Below are 14,595 nucleotides of genomic sequence, written 5' to 3'. Positions count from 1 at the left end.
AAACGAGCCGAGCAAATAGGCCCCCTGGCGGGAGCGGGAGTTGCAAAATCGCACGCGGGAGCTGGGGCTGGGGGACGAGAGGCGGCTGTGCCCGGGTGGGGTGCGGCCTCCGCGGGGTGCTGGGCGCCGGGGCCGGATGTCTGCAGACCCGCTATGGGGGAGGCCCACCGAGGGAATCAGGGGCTCCTGGAATTTACCCCTTCCGATAAACCAGGGGTAGGGGTGCAGAGGGAGAGAAATAAAGAGAAGTAGGGTGACTTATTTTGGATTCCAATTTGCTGGGGTCGGGGAGAAGGGAAAGCCCTCTCCTAGCTGAATCAAAATGCGAAGTTACTCATTCCGAGTGGTGGGAATATGGGTATTTGTATATATAGCTTTCGTGTGCGCTCTGAAACTTTGACATTGGCGGGGGGGGGGGATTTTTTTGAACCCACCTCTCAAGAATATTTTTGTTTTCATCACCCTTATGTTTGGATTATCTTTCTGGAGCACGGGAGTTACGTAATCACCGGGCCGGTTACCCCGAGCCCAGCCGGCGCGCAGGTGAAGCGGCACGTTCCGCGCGTGGAGCTGAGCTGGAGGCGCGGGGGCGGGCGGGCATCGCGGGCGGCCCGGGCTCCGCAGGCACCTTGTCCCATTGCCCTCAGCGCCCCCCCCAAGTCCATCTCTCTCTGGGAGGCCCCCAACATTTGCCACCTCCGGGGGCTGCGCGTTGCCTGTAGCTGGGTTTGGAAGTGCAACCAACCCACACAGCAAACACATCTGCTCGCTTGGATCCTGACCTTTTCATTTCTCTCTCTCTCTCCCTTTTTTTTTTTTTGTTTTTCCTGCAGCGCTTTACAGTTTGAAAAACCCTCCCACCCCGAGAAATTCATTTTGTTTTTCAAAGCGTGCAGGGTGCACAAATTCCCATCCCCAAATGCCATCGGTGTGATCACGCCATCCGGGCATCAGCCTCAGAAGCGGGGTCCTCTGGGGGCACGGACGCCTTGGCACGTGGGCCTGTGACCTCCTTGCCCTGTGGCCCCAGCATTGAGGCTCTGGGCTCCCCCTGCTCCACTCAGCTGCTCATTCTGCTTTCCCCAGCCACCAGCTCACTCTCTAGAGCTGTAGCTCTGTTCACCAGAAGACACACAAGTGTCATTTGTCAGCCCAGGGAACGGAGCCCAGTGGGTGACATTCAGGGCCTTTGCCCAGCGCTGTTGCGAACAGCTGGATGTCGAGGTCAGGGGAGCTACTCCAGACTTCGGCATCCTCCAGGGCAGGGCGCATCCTGGGCCATGGCAGTTAGAGCGGGGATATGAAAGGCGGGGATTCATTCAGCAGACAAATGTTTATGGAGCACCTGCTCCGTGCCAGACATTGTTCTAGGCAGGGCGAGCGGGACAGACAAGGCCCTTCTCTCCTGGAGAGTCATCTAGTAAGCCAGACAGACAGACAATAAACAAAGATGCAAATGAAAATCTCAGCGTCTGATAAGTGCAGTGGAGAGAAAACAAACAAACTCGGCTGCACTTACTTTCTTACGTGCCAAAAATTATCTCACTGAATCCCCAAAACAGTCCTAGGAATTATGTACTATTCCCATCACATTAACTTTCCAGATGAAGACGGTGAGATACAGAGGGGCTAGGTTGTTTGCTGAAGGTCACACAGGGAGTTAGTTACAGAGCTAGGGCTGGAACTCAGGACAGCCAGAAACCAAAGCTCTTTTATATTCAGTATATCCCCGCTGTGAATTCCTAAGCGCATAACAAATATGGAACCCAATGGAATGGTCTAAACACGTCTCTACCGCGCAGTAAGAGTGCCATGGCTTTACATAGGTAAAATAGCAAGTGCGTTGCCATCTGCTGACGTCATCAGGGCTGGAGGACTTCAGACTGGACCTGGACATGGGGAAGGCTTCTGTCCACACACCATTCCCTGCTGGGCCACTCCCCTCCAGAGTCCAGTTTTGCTGGCACATGCCTAAGAGCTGACTCCGAGCCTGAGAGTGGCATGAGCTTACAGAGTAGGCCTGGGAGGAAAGAAGCCATCCCCTACTGGCCTTTTTCTGCCATTATCAACATGGGTGTCATCCCTAAGGACCAGCAAACAAGCACTTACCAGAAAGGCTACTGCCGCTCCGTGGAGTGTCCCTTCCCCTCTCATGAGAAGCTGGGGATACAGCAGCGAGCAAAGCGGCCTAGAGTCAGTCCTCGTGGAACTCCCAGTCTAGCGGAGGCGACAGGGAGGAAGGAAGAAACAGTCAAAGGAGTACAAAGAGTTTCTATATACCTTTTACTCAGTTTCCCCTAATGTTAGCGTCTTACGCAGCTGTGGTTAACATCTTCCACAACCGTGGCATTGCTCTTAATTTTTCAAAAGACCTAAATCATAAAGAAATGTTAGATCATAAAATATATCATATCATTACCCAGAGGGCCTCTTCTCCTAAATAAGATGTGATCTCATGCTTTAAAGATCCCCTTGGGCCCTAGGTGGGCAGGAGTGGAAGCTGTGAGATGGGGGAGGGGGCTGTTGAATGTAGCATCTGTGCTCTGAGCCTCAGTTTCCTCATCTCCAAAATGGGGACGGTATCACGCATCTCACAAGGTTGCCGTAAGAATGTATTCTCCAGTATAGTTGGGGAGATGGTAGTAAAAATGAGGACCACGATGAAGGCTGTGATAACAATAGGGAGCCTCTGTTGAGGGCTTCCTGCGTGCCAGTGTCTGTGCTCATGGCCTTTCAGGCATGAGCATGGAGAACAGGTTCTTGGGGACGTTCCCTGAAGCCTTCTTTGTGGGGGGGGGGGTTTAGATGGGTCTTCCCAAATCTCTCGAACCATCCTTGGCCCTCACCCTTGGTCCATGTTGATGTCGGGTGTGTCTCTCTTTGAGAAGCCTCCAATCCTACTTCCATCTGCACTTACCCAACAGGGAAATTAGGGTGATTACCGCCTTGCTGGATGTTCCTTAGCTTCACAAAATGACTCACTCTGTGGTGAGGAAAGCGGCAAGCTGTCCTGGTGTCTGGAGGGTGGACCGCACTGTCATTTGGGAAATGGCAAATGACAAAAGGAAGCTTGCTTTAGAGCAGGGTCTCTCAACCTGGGCGCTCGTGGCATTTGGGGCCAGATTATCCTGTGTCGTGGGGACTGTCCTGTCCATTGTAGGATGTTTAGCGGCATCCCTGACCTCCACCCACTAGATGCCAGAAACACACCCTCTCTTCCCAATCATGACCTTCCCCAAATGTCTCCAGGCACCACCAAATGTACCCTGGGAGGGCAAAATCACCCTCCCCACTCCTGGTTGAGAACCACTCCTTTGGGAGCATTTGAGGCTTGTGGCAAAGTGGCTTTGAAATTTTATTTTCCTGTTACTCTTAACCCTACGTGTTAAGCACTTTACCAGAGTAGTGTCTTTGACTACAAATACTAATAACTGTCATTTATTCAGAATTTACTACATGCCAGGCATTGACCTAACTACTCTTGCTTTAGGTATATCTTCTGACTTTTTCCCACTTAATATGTAGGGCAAGTCATTATTCTCATTTTATAGATGGAGAAACCAAGGTTCAGAGAGGTAGGGTGACTTCCCAAAGACACACAGCTAAGAACTGACAGAGCCCGGATTTGAACCCAGATTTGTCTGACTCCAGAAGCCATGCTCTCTAACCAGTCTGCCTGGCTGAGCCTCTGAAGGCAGAGTGTTAGAAGATCACGTGGAGCAAAACATTTTATAAACAGTGAAGTGCCATTCTTGTTACCAACTAGGAGAGGCAGCATGGAGAGAACTTGGTCGGGACTCACAGATTGGAAGAGCCAAGGTGTAGTACAGAGTCCACATGTGACTCAGTGTGTGGCTTCAGGCGGGTCACTAGGTTGACGCAGTTGTTGAAACACTCACAACGACCCCACCTTCCTCCACAAGGATGAGATGGTAATGGTGCCTCCCAGCAAAACACGGTGCTGGGAGCTTTGCATATTTGCTCTTGTTGAATTTCATTCTCCATAATTCAAGGAGGCACAAGCCCCAGAGACCACCTGGTTCTGCACCGACCTGGCCTTCTCTCCTAGGAAACATCATTGATTGCAATAAGGGGCTGCTGGCTCGGCTTAGAAAGCCTGTGGATCCTCGGATTTGTGGGGCCTGAAACGCTTAGCCCTCCGGCTCCTTTGCTGGGGATCTGAGCCACATAGGTGGTTTCTGGAAGAAGTGCTTTCTACCAATTGTAGTAAAGCATCTTTATTTTTTAATAATGATTTTAAACATCAGGGATCTGAGGCCCAGAGAAGTTAAGTGACTGGCCCAAGATCACACACGAGGTGGTAGATCATGTGACCTGAACCCTCATCTGCCTTACCTTTCTTAACTGTGAGGTGACCTTGCTTCTTTGATTCTAGAAAAATGATGTCAGGACATGTGCGCTGTAAATCCATTGCAATGTCATCAGAGTTAACGCTCATGGGAGGCTTATTTTTGTCCAAGTCTGTTCTAAGCATTTTTTGTGAATCATCCTGTGCAGTCGTCACAAAGATTCTACGAAGTAAGCACTGTAATTATCCCAGTTTACAGATGTGGAAGCTGAGTCATAGGGAAGTTAAGTTAGTAGCCCTTGAGCGGCTGAGCTAGGCTCAAACCCAGGCAGCCCGGCTGCAGAGCCCGCAGTGGACGCTGCCAGGGCCCCCACCCGCCACATCCCTTCTGCGATAGCCGTTCCGATGGTTCAGATCTCCCCCTGCAGGACACAGCCCTGAGAGTGAGCACCTCCTTTAATTTTGCAACCGAAGCCTCTTAAAGTTCTCACTTGGATGTGATGCGTGTCACTCCCACTCACATCCGCTTGGCCAAAGCATGTCGTTTGACCAAGTCTATGGAGGTAACAATGCACAGGCCTTTCACGGGAAAGGGGGAAGGAGTATAAAACGGAAAACAAGAATCCAATCTACCATGGCCGTCCTCTAGGTCGTACATATTTACTTCTCTCCCATCTGCACTTAAAATATACTCTCCCCACCGCCCCCTGCAGGAACACACCTCAAAAAGTCACAGTGGATCAGCTCAGGAGGCTCGGCGTCTATGGCCTTCTGATGGTCTCCGTGAGGCTGGGAGTCGAGCTGAGCGCCAGGACCTGGGAGTTCTGGGTGAGAGAACTGGTTCTATTGAGCTTTTGGGTGCCAGAGTTTGTCTATGTTTTTTTCCATCTGTAAAATGGGTTCAAGGAGAACACAGCGCCCTGTCTTTGAGGGTTTTCTTTCCAGTTTTCTCTCGGGCTTCCCGTAGACCCCCCTTCCTCCTTTTATTTTATCTTCCAAACAGCTCACTCCCCAGATCAAGGTGAAGATCACAGGATGCGGGTGGACCGCCTTTGAGATCCATAAACAGCGCCGGGTTTCAAAGGAGGGAAGAGAGGTGAGTTGCAGGGAGAGAAATCGGAATCCGATGGCATTAAGGACAGGAGGGGGGGCTTTGGGAGAAGGGCGGCTCGCATACAGGGTCTTGAGGGGGAGCACACGCGTGACACACATGCAAGTGTCCTCACACAGACCCTGAGACCGGGGAAAACAAGGAAGTCCTTCAGTCATCCAGCTGTTGTCTAAATATGCTGCACATCTGGCGGCCTGGAAACCTGGGTGCCTCTTCACTTTGTATTCACTGCTGTGCTGTCTGGACCCAATCTCTAGAACAGAAAAAGGGGGAGGAAACAAGAGAAACGGGGGGGGGGGGGGGGGGTGTCGGTTAGAGGGGGAAGGGGAAGCGTGGGTAGAGACTGAAAGGCAAAGACAGAGTGGGGTGGGGAGGGAAGGGAGAGAGAAAGGGAGAGAGGGAGAAGAGACCTGAGCAGGGAGATGGAGAGAGAGAGAGGAAAACACAGAGGGAGACAGAGAAATTCAGAGAGACAGAGGCACAAACATGGAAAGAGAAAGGTGGATGGGACAGACTTACGGAGAGAAAAAGTCAGACACAGATGGAGGAAGAGAGAGAAGGTGACAAAGACTGAGAGCGAGAGACCCACATACAGAGGTGGAATCAACTACACACACACACACACACACACACACACACACACACACAGAGGCAGAAACACTCCAAGAGCTAGATTCACATGAAGAATTCCGTGCCGTTCAGATTGAGACTGAGAGAGACAAATACATACGGAGCAGAGACTCTAAAGAGACAGGATGAGAGAAACAGAAAGAAACAGATCCACACAGAGAAAGGAAACAAACCCTTCAAGCAAAAAGGGCCGTCGGGAGTTTCTGTTCCGCCAAAACCCCTGGGTCTCAGCCTGAGTTGTGTTAGGCCTTCGTGCAAAGCACCATTCTCGTTAGAGGGAAGAGTGGGCTTTAAAAAAATGTGTTTGATGGGAGTAATTGCTCCCCAAGTGGAGAATTATTCTATTCATTTTTTTCTTTACTCCTTATAACATTAGAATGTCTGAGGAGCACCAAAGACAGAAGTCAAGTGTTTATGTACTTTCCACAAACACCCAGCCTCAGCGGTTTCTCTTTAACGGGAGACAAAGAATTTCCAGACAAGAAGGAGACCTCTTGATGAACGCTGCGGGGACCCAAGCAGACTGCCGTGTAGGAAAGTGCTGGAACTGAGAAGGGAAATCCCCTTGCACCTCCCATGCTGATGGGCGATTAGCACCTCCCGAGCGCTGTGGGAGGGCACAGGGCAGGCGGAAGGCATGCTGTGACCCATTGCTGACGCCTGGGAGGGGGCAGCCGGGTGGCAGTTTGCCACTCCTATGCGAGAATCCAGAACCTGCCTGGAACATTGGCACGGTCAAGAGTACAAAGGGAGACCCACACGCCATATGTGTAAAATATAAAAGTTAGAAGTCAAGTTGCACCCACCACCTGGCCTGTGTTCTCTCCTTGCCCATGGCCCTGGCCTCCTACAAGCGGCAGGAGCAGAGTGGCTCCCTGGCCAGCTTTGCCCCCTGCAATCCAGAGCGGGAGCCCAGAGGCCAGGGCAGGGTGATTCCCAGATGGTGGCTGGGTCTGTAGGAACCTAGGATGGGGACCGACTTGGGCGACCTTAACTCAGGATTTCCAGTCGGGCCTAAGCACCTCTCCCCAAATTATACTTCCCAAGGGGAGGAGAGGGAAAGGCATAGTCACCTAGCGAGCATGGCCTGAGACTCTGCTTGCGGGTGATGGGAGATCTGAGGAGGCCAGCTTTACACTCTGGCCCAGCTCAAGGTCTGGCGCATAGTAGGTGCTCAGTAAACATATGTTGAGAAAAACACTGAATGAATTCTTTTTGAACTCTACTTCTTTGTCCATGAGTTCGTTCCATCGGGGTCAGGCCCCCACAACCCAGAGATTCCCTCCCAAAGGTGGGGGGCCGGGGAGCGCTGGGAGGGTGGGGGCCGTTTCTGTTTTATAAAGGTGGTGGCAAAAGGACTCGCTGGCAAAGGGACATAGGAGCCGAGATTGAAGGAGGGGAGGGAGCGAGACACCAGCACCCCCCCCCCCGGAATTGGGGGGTGGGGGGCGGGGGGGTCTGGGGGAGGGAACAGTGTTCCAGGCACTGGGAACAGCCAGTGCGAAAGCGGGAGGGCAAGGGAGGCAGATTCTCTGGTTCCTGGCCAGCCAATGGGGTGCTTAACTTTGGGTCAGATGACCATGTCTGGCCCAATCAGGGACCAGGCTGGCCTCGAGCGCGCCTAGAGAAGGGAGCGTGGACCAGCGGGTGAGCAAATCCATGGTGTTTTGTTTTGTTTTTTGTTTTCTATTAAATGCAGCTGCTTCCCTGAACCGCAGTCCTCGCGCCGACTCGAATGTTAAGCGCACTGAGCTCCCTGCACGCCGTTGCCCGAGCCCTGCTGGGAGTTGCAGAATCCCAGGACCCGGCCACCTTGGAGACCCCTTAGGTCCTCTCAGGTCCGTTTGGGGGGTTGTCCTTCGTCTCCCACAGGCCCGGCAGACTCTGTGGGCTTTGCATTGTTCAGCGGCCGAGCACCTGTGCCCCCATCCTGAATTTGGGGCCTCCCCAGTTACGGCTCTCGTGCGGGCAGGCAGCGCCCACCCCGCAGAAGCACCGGGGACCTTGCAGCCAAGCCGACCGATTAGGGGGCGTTTCCACCAAAAAGCAGGTTCAAGGAGGAGTCTGGGGGCTGGGGCCGGGGTAGAAGCTGTGACACTGGCGAGGTTCCAGGGACAAGTAGCCGCACTGAGGTCAGCGGGGTCCATCGGGCGGGCTCAGCAGCCTGGGCCTGGCCCGGGCAGGTTTCTGGCGGAGGTGCCCTGTGTGTGCCCGGTTTTCCGACCTCGGTCTTCAGCCTTCTTGGCAATTGTGTGACCTCACGGCTCTCCCTGTGAGAAATTCCTATTCTGCTGGGTGTAGCCAGAATCTGCCTCTGTGCCTGGAGTCGCTACTAAAAACTGAATAGATTCATTCTGGAACTCATTTTACTCATGTACTGGTTGAAAAAAAATTATGAAATGTCATATTAATACATAAACATGTATTCGTCCGGTTTCAGAAGCACTAATATCCATGTTTACATCAATCAGGCCATGAAATAGAAACCTATCCTGCTTCAGAAGTAGGGTTATTCTATGCTTTGGTTTGTCTGGGACGGGGTGTGTGTGTGTGTGTGTGTGTGAATCCTCACCTGAGAGTGCAAAGGAAGAGGGGAGAGAAAGAGAGAAACATCAATGTGAGAGAGACACATCCATTGGTTGCCTCCCTCACCTGCCCCAACGAGGGATGGGGCTCAAACCTGCAACCCAGGTATGTGCCCTTGACTGGGAATTTAACCCGCTGGTGGCTCCAGATGTTCTGTGGCTTGTGACTGCATCAGTCCCACCCCTACTTTTTAAGGAGCTCATGGTGAGATGGGTGAGATGGACAAGTGAGTCAAATGATAGGGTCATCTCTGAGATGTTTCTAAAGTATTTGACCCTGCCTGGCCAAGGTCAAGGGAGGGTTCCTGGATGAGGTGACACTTCAGTTGAGGCTTAAAGGACTTGACATGTTAGGTAGATGGGAGGAGTTGAGGAAGTGGGAGAGGGTGTCTCAGGAAGAGAAACATCAAAGGTAGAGGCCTGGAGATAAAGAGCCTGACACATTTGCAGAGCATCGAAGTTTGATGTGGTTGGAATGAAGGGTGTAGGCGGTTGAAGAAGTGGAAGGCTTTGTGTGCTAAGCCTAAGGGTCTGAAAATGTGAATTTAAAAACATATATATTTTTCAAAAAGATTCATACTAGTGTGCTGCTTGTAAAATACTCAGATATACACTGGAAATCGAAACTTCCTTGGCCTGACCGCCGGTCTTGGAGGCTGGAGCTGGGAGGCCTTTGGGAGACATCCCATGACTCCAGGCTGTTCCCTCTTTGTGATTTCAAAAAGCTGCCCCAGCTTGTTTATGGTTCTTTCCTTCTTGTTCCTGTGGCCAAGTAGGTCACCAATTGGCCTGAGGGTCCTCTTGCCCGCATTTGTTCTAGATATTTCTCCCGTGTGGGCATCCAGCTGTTCCATGGCTGTCTCAGAGCCCCCAGGCCTGTGCCCACAGTTTCTGGCAGACAGGGTCACCTTTGGTCATGGGGTGAAAGTATGTCTGGTAGCCATTTAAAAAAAAAAATCTTTATTGATTTTAGAGAGAGGAAAGGAGAGGGAGAGAGAGATATAGAAACATCAATGATGAGAGAGTCATTGATCAAGCCCACAACCCCTGCATGTGCCCTGACCGGGAATCGAACCACGATCTCCTGGATCCTAGGTCAATGCTCAACCACTGAGCCATGCCAGTTGGGCTGTCTGGTGGCCTTTTACAAGTTAATTCTTCTAAGACTCACACCTAATAGATATTGTTGTTCCTATATTATGGATGAGGAAATGGGCTTGGATAGGGGAATCAGAGCTGGGTAATGGTGAATCCCTTGTAAGCACTCAATAAATATGTGCTGACTGACCGAATGGGTGAATTTGAGAGATATTTCCTGAGCAGGTCCTCTATGTCAGACACTGGTCTAGGGCTAGGGATTGAGCAGTAAACCAGACAGCCTTCTCGGAGCTGAAATTTTAGTGGGGAATACAATCTAAACAAATAAGCCAGCAAATACACAAAAGTAAGATAATTAGAGAGTAATAGGAGAACTGTTACTCTCTAATTATCTTATGTAATAAGATATAAGGAAATATAATAAGGTCCTAGGCAGTGGTGGGGAGGGGAGGAAAGGGGATGGGCCAACCTTTAGACAGGGATAGGGTCTGTAAGAAAGTGACCTTTGAACTGAGCCCTGAATGGCAAGAGAGGATTCCAGGCAGAGGAAACAGTACATGCAAAGGCCCTGAGGTTGAATCAAGCTCAGTGGGTATAAGGGAATGGAAAGGATTTCAGTGTGGCTGGAGCAGAATAGGAGGGAGAGTGGCTGGAATCAAAGTTCAGAGGCAGGCAGGGGCCAAATCACACAGAGGCTTGTCAACTGTGTAAAGACTTGAAGGATTTAAGTAGGGGAATGACCTTTTCTCAGATTTCTGTGCGGAGATGGCACTGTGGGTGACAAGAGAGGAAGCAGGGGGCATAGTGAGGAGGCTACTGCAGTCACCTGGCCTGAGACAAAGGGGTCCTGGACAAAAGGGGGGAACCATGGAAACCAAGAGAAGGAAACAGATTGGGATAGATTTTGAAAGGAGAGCCGAAAAATTTGCGGGTGAATTATAGTTGGTTGATGGGGGGGGGGAACCAAGGATAACTCCTTGGCTTCTGACTGAAGCAACTGGGTGGATGGTGATGGAGCCATTTCTTGAAACAGAGAAGGTGGGGGGGATAGGTTTTTGCAAGGGCGGTCAGGGAGCAGGAAGGGTGCAGTGAAGTCCCGTCTTGGACACGGGACGTTGCTGTGGCCATTAGGCATCCCAGTGGACATGGGTTAGCAGCCGGATAATGAGCCTGGGATTCGGGGAAGAAGGCAGGCGGGAGACTGATGCGTCATCACATGGATGGTATTTAAAGCCACAAGCCTGGATGAGATGGTGTGGGGAGCAAGTGGAGACAGACCCCTCAACAGACAGGAGGGTGGTGAGGATGAAGGTCACCTAGGGTGGGGGACGCTTCCAGAATGGGGACCAGAACATCCAGCAGCTCAGTCCCAAACCCAGAGTGGTCCTGAGGGGCCCTGGCTGGGGTCACTGCAGTGCTCTGGAAGTGCACCCCTCTTAGGCACTGTCCACTGGGCTTTTGACCTGCTCCATGCCCTCAGTCTGGAGCCCCTCAGACAGCATTACCTGGGTTTGCTGTTTACCTAACTCCTTCCTCCAAGAACTTCAAAGCTTGGCTGGCGGTCCCAGGGAGGTTCCATTCTCCCTGTAGGGCCTTTGCCAGAATGCAGGCCAGGAAACTGGGACAGCAAGTACCTCATTCAAGGTCACAAGGGCACAGGCAGAGCTTCCTTGGAACCAAGGAGCAAACCCCTCATCCACCCACAACCATGGTGCTTTGGTTTCTCTTGAGGCGTTTGTTTTGCCAAGTGGGATATGAAAACAAAAAAGAACTTCCAGAATAATAAAGATGTTTAGCAGCGGAGGAGCGGGAGAGACACCCTGAATTATAGAGGCTGAGGAGAGAGAAGTTTAATGTAGAAGTTTGAGAACGTTTGCCTTGTAATATGTGATACAATATGTGATATGCAGACCATTGTTGGTCTGCACTTGGAAACTTCAGTAAAATCTGCTGTCCATCAAGGCTTTGGAGGTTAGATTTGTTGTTTGGGGTGGGACAATGTGCTGAAACTGGTCCCTGGAAGGTCTTGGGGTCTGAACCCACATGTGATTTTTGTTGGGAGTAGTTTTAAGGAGGCTGTGGAATACCACAAAATGCTTTGTGCTCCAGACTGGAGCTCGTGGAGGTCAGGAGACACACGTGACTCAGTTCCGTGTCCCCAGTGAGCAGCTTCTCCACATCTCTTAGACTGTGACCTCAAGGTAACATTTGTGTCCAAATGCAGTGAAGGTTCATGAGTTGTGCAGCTGCCAATATTGGAGACGGACATGCTTCTAGTGCAGAGATAATTTGAGAGTTGGAAATTCTTCGATAAAAACAAGGACAAATGAATTAACTGAGAGCATAAATGCATAAGGAACTCTCAGGCTTCTCTTTGTGTTTCCATTTGTGGTTCTGGAGGTACTCATGTACTAGTGCAATCTTTGCAACAACTGTACATGGCAACTGTGGGGGACGACCCTAAAATACCCCTCAATGATCCTTGCCTTCTGGCTTTCACACTCCTGTGTAATCCTCTCCCCTGGACTGTGACCTGTAATTTGCTTTTAGCTAATAGAATACGGCAAAGGTGATAGGATTTCATATCTATGATTTCATATCTGTGATTTATAACCAGTGTCTTGCTTGCGGACTCTCCTTATTAAACTCTTGTGTTGGCTTTGGTGAAGTAAGCTGCCACATGGAGAGAGACCCACATGGCAAGTAATTGAGGGTGACCTCCAGCCAACAGCCAGCCCATGAAGAACTGAATCCTCCACTGAGCTTAGAAGTAGGTCCTTCCCCAATTGAGTCTCTGTTGAGAACCTTGCCCTCGCTAATATCCTGATTGGGTGATGAAAATGCTCTAAAGTTGATTGTAGTGATGGTTCCACAACAGCAAATATACTAAAAAAAAAAACAACCGTTAAATTGTAGTATTTAAATGGGTGAATTTTATGGTATGTGAATTATATTTCAATGCAGCTATTAAACAACAACAAACACATTTTTTCTTGCTTTGTAGCTTTTTTGGAATCCAGGTGACTTTCTGAAATGACCTGGTCTTGGCTCCTGGTTGCAGTTGAGTTCAGGTGTGTTCCACATATTTTTTCTACATGTCTTTCATCTTCTTTGGATCAGCAACTGGTCAGGTATGTTTCTTTCATGGTAAATAAGTGCAAGGGGGAGAGCAGACACAGGTGAAGTTTCTTAACTCCCTGGCTCAGAACTAGCATATCACCTGTGCCCACATTCCGTTGGTCAAAAAAAAAAAAAAAAAAAAAAAAAATCATATGGCCAAGTCCAAGTTCAACACCAACAGGACAGGGAAATACACTTGCCTCACTCTCTCGTACTTCAAGGTCGTAGGGGGAAGGGAGTGAAGAGTTGAGAATAATAATCTAATCTACCACACCTTGTTCCCGCCCCTCTAGAGCTCTGGTTAAACACGACATAGACCCAAACTCCAAGTCTGGAGCAGCCTTAAATCTCCCCACAGTGTCTGCAGGTTCTTGTATCTCATTTCCTCTTGCATCTCTCTTCCTCCTGGGTCTCCTGGTCTTGGGCTCTCCTAGGGAGGTGGGATTTAGGAATCTATGTTTTAAAAAACTTTTCACTTAGAAATAATTCCATTCTTGCCGAAAGGTTGCAGGACTAGTGCAAAGGATTCGTGTATACCCTTTACCCCGATTTTTGCCACATTTACCTATCATTTCTCTTTCCATATATATATGAGCATATTGGTGTGTGTTTTTCTGAATCATTTAAAAAGTTGCAAATGTGGTGCCTCTTTACCTGTGGTTATCTAAGAACAAGGAAATTCTCTTACATGCCTACAGCCTAATTACCAAATTCAGGATACTTAGTGTGATGCAATACTATTATGTAAGCCACAGTACATAGCAAATTTCCTTAACTGTCCCCTTTTAAAATAATCCAGAATACACAGTGCTTTTCCTGGTCATTTCTTTTTTTGTTTTTTTGTCCCTTTGTTTAATCTGAAACAGTTCCTCAGGCTCTTTTTTTTTTTTTTTGTCATTCATGACTTTGACATTTTGAAGCATCTACACCAGTTGTTTGGAGCAATGTCCCTCCAGGACATTTGTTGGGAACCTGTATTTTTACATTTCCTTTGACAGGATTGGGCTCAAAACTCCTACCTCTCCATAATGCCGATGCCCAAAGGACTTTGTAAAAAACCAGCTTTGTGGTGCACCAGATTTAGCTCCTGATGGGGCTTAGAGTTTGGGAGATTGCTTAAGCTGAGTAACTTCCCCATGTGGATTTCCCTGTGGCAAAGGAACTCAAGCCTGCGCAGTCCTGAGCACGGGGTCTGGTGCACCGTGGAATGAATTCAGAATAGTGAGGAAGAGGCTGGCTGGGAGACTGAACCCCACTCTGACGCTGAGTGTGAGAAGGCAACCCTAAAAGAGAGAGGGTGACAGCAGGATTTGCATTGAAAGAAAAGTAGATGAGTCCTTGGGCCCAGGATAGAGAGGAAAAGGGGCTGAGAAAACAGATTTGGGGGTGAGAGGGCTGCTCAGCTCTTGAAAGGGCTGCTGGAGTATCCATCCCAGGTGTGTCAACCGGTTAGGGTCCCACAGGGAGGCAAGGGGTGACTGACGGGCATTAATGCATGGACTTGTAACAGACCTGTGGGTAGGGAAAGGGAACCAGCAGGGATGGTGATGCTCCTCGGACTGGAGGAGCAGGGAGCCCTGATCCTGAAGGAGTGAGGGGAGAGGTCGTTCTGGAATCTGGCAAGAGCTGTAGTCTTGAGACAGAAGTTGGGGTGCAGGTAGAGGAATGCAGCTCCCATTGGCCAGGCTATCTGCATCCAGACAGAGTGGGGGACAGTCCCCCAAACCTCACAACTGAGAGCA

Source organism: Miniopterus natalensis, chromosome 20, assembly GCF_054644295.1.
Source record: "Miniopterus natalensis isolate mMinNat1 chromosome 20, mMinNat1.hap1, whole genome shotgun sequence".
Classification (NCBI taxonomy): Eukaryota; Metazoa; Chordata; class Mammalia; order Chiroptera; family Miniopteridae; genus Miniopterus; species Miniopterus natalensis.
This window is presented reverse-complemented; position numbering follows the sequence as displayed.